General features: G+C 41.9%; 1 protein-coding gene across 1 annotated transcript in view; it reads left to right on the top strand.

Moving 5' to 3' along the window:
• The window catches only part of LOC125311876 (zinc finger and BTB domain-containing protein 16-A-like), a 77589-nt gene that overhangs the window by 73902 nt on the left and 1187 nt on the right, over positions 1 to 2500 (top strand). The gene's annotated exons all lie outside the window — the stretch shown is intronic.

Genomic DNA, 2500 nt, shown 5'->3' with positions numbered 1-2500 from the left:
GAGTGTGTGTGTATGTGTGTGTGTGTGTACGTGCGTGCGTGCACGTGCATATGCGTCACACATATAGAGCAGTACATGGTATTTTGTGCTTACCATTTGTTTGGGTATTGTATACTAGTGTATACATTACGTCCATATATTAAATTAGATGTGTATATCAACATAAGCATGTGTGTGTGTTGATGGGAACACTTCGGTATTCGCATGTGTGTGAGGCTGAAGGAGAGAGCAAGTGTGTGTTGAATTTTAAAATTGTGTCTGATGAAATCCAATGGTTGGAGCGTGTGTGTGTGTGTGTATGTGTGCGTGCGTTTTTGTGAGTGGGTGGTTCATGTTTTGCATCTTAATGTATCATCTGATGAAACTCACAAAAACCAGACTGGTCGTGTGTGTGTGTGCATGTGTGTGTGCGTGTGTCTAAGTCTGTACGTGTATAGATCATGTTGTGTGCGTGTTTATGTTTGTGTGTAAGTATGTGTAAGTTGTGTGTATATGTGTGTGCAGTACATGTTATCATGTTATATTGTATGTGTGTGAGTGTGTGTGTGTGTGTGTGTGTGTATGTGTGTGTGTATGTGTGTGAGAGAGAGAGAGAGAGAGAGAAAAGATACAGAAAAAGTACCTAGCCGACACACACACACGCACGCACGCTCTATCTTGCAACCCAGCGCAATTGACTTTGCGCAAATCGCTTTGTGGGCGGATCTTGGGCTGTTTCTATTTTACCGGCGGGATCATGACTGTTGCGCCCGACGCAAATCTAAAATGGGGTGGTCTGTAGTAGCTACATTACTCATGGGTATGGTTTGGGCGTAACGTGCAATAAACCAATCAGAGCATCATCTCACATTCCCTTTAACAACAGGCACGCTTGTTCCATAGCGGATTGCTATTATGATGGCGATTTGCCAGGCGCAGCCAGGAACGGTTCACAGCGCTGTAGTCAGTTGGGAACAGTTTGCTATTGATTTTTCCTCTTGACAAAATGTAATACAGAAATGTAACTTTCTGATGTTTTGGGATCAATCTCACTGAATCACGAGGTTATGAATGCAGGGTGATTTTTGCAATGTAATCTAACATTGCCTCACTATAGACAATGCAGATCTGTCAGATAAGCTCTCCTCTCCCGTGCTGCTGCTGGGGCATTTGGGTTAAATGGCATCGGCATGCAGTTCAACATCACGTCTCATTAAGTCCTCTAATATTTCCTAATTTATGTCATCAACACATCCGTGATTCTTGGAAATGTGTAAGCTAGATTTATACCTATTTTTCAAATCGGACAACACACTGATTTCCCTCGTGTAGCAATATTTCTCCTTGTAATTATATATGGTTTGGAGAAATGGGAACTGCGTCGTATAGATGAGAGGAGCAAAGTGCATTGCGCAACACAGGCGCCCAAGCAAGCGCTCCTGCAGGTGTAAGCTACGGCTGTACCTTACCATCAGGAAACTCAACAACGAGAAACAGTTTCCAAGTTGACCTAACTATCCAACTCTGCACAGTATCCCATTAACTGCATGACAGTAGGCTATTTACAATATTTTATGTAAAGTAGAGTTTGTAAACACGTTATCATCAACTTAATGCACGCACAACTTTTGTTTGAGCAGGAGAGAGAATAACAATGAATGGACGCAGCAACTACAGAAATTGTAGCCAAGGCTACTGCTTTCTTTTACTATCTATGGTTGCTGATTAACAGCACATAATAAGCTGATTTAAGCTAATTCACAAACTCAAGACTTCAAGGCCATCATGGATATAAAACGTTTTTTGAAAACAACGAAAGGATGGAGGAAACATAGCAAAGCTTGGAGTTATTTCAGATGGGCTACAACAAGGTAGGAAAAATTGTGGTGCTTGTCAAAACCTTAGCGCAGCTGGAATAATGCTTATAGGCTGATGTTAAAGCGCACACAATGTTTAAAGCCACACACAACGGTAAATTGGAAAAAAACTAAAGGTAACTTTAGCCTAACTTTAGGGCTGTATAAAGTTATCCAAATTAATAGGTCGTAATTAGGCGTTGTTGTAAAGATATTGCATGTAGATGTACTATATAGGCTACTAAATTTTTAGTTGACCAATGCACGAACAAAACCGGTAAACGGACAAATATTATCAAGGCTTTGAATGTTTCCATCTGTGCACAGGGTGTCTGTAGATCGGTGTGCAAAGCATTCATTCCTGCAGGCCTGTGGCCATGCATGCACCCTTAAAATAGAATCTGAATTTGCGGCACTGACTTTAGAAACCTCCTGGTCTGTGGCGGAATTGTTTTCTGAAACTGCAAAATATCAAAAGGGACCGTTTGCGCTGGAACACGCCCCCTCTTTTCGCTGAAACACCCCCGTGGGCGCACATGTACCTGTGGAGGGAAAATTCCAATATGTGCTGACTGCAAAATAGGAAAGACAAAAGCGTGAGTATACAAATTCAATTGCGCTGGAGTGCAAGACAGAGCCCATACACACACACATACACACACACA

Source organism: Alosa alosa, chromosome 2 (genome assembly GCF_017589495.1).
Source record: "Alosa alosa isolate M-15738 ecotype Scorff River chromosome 2, AALO_Geno_1.1, whole genome shotgun sequence".
Lineage (NCBI taxonomy): Eukaryota > Metazoa > Chordata > Actinopteri > Clupeiformes > Clupeidae > Alosa > Alosa alosa.
The sequence above is the reverse complement of the archived record's forward strand: the minus strand, read 5'-3'. Positions and strand labels throughout refer to the sequence as shown.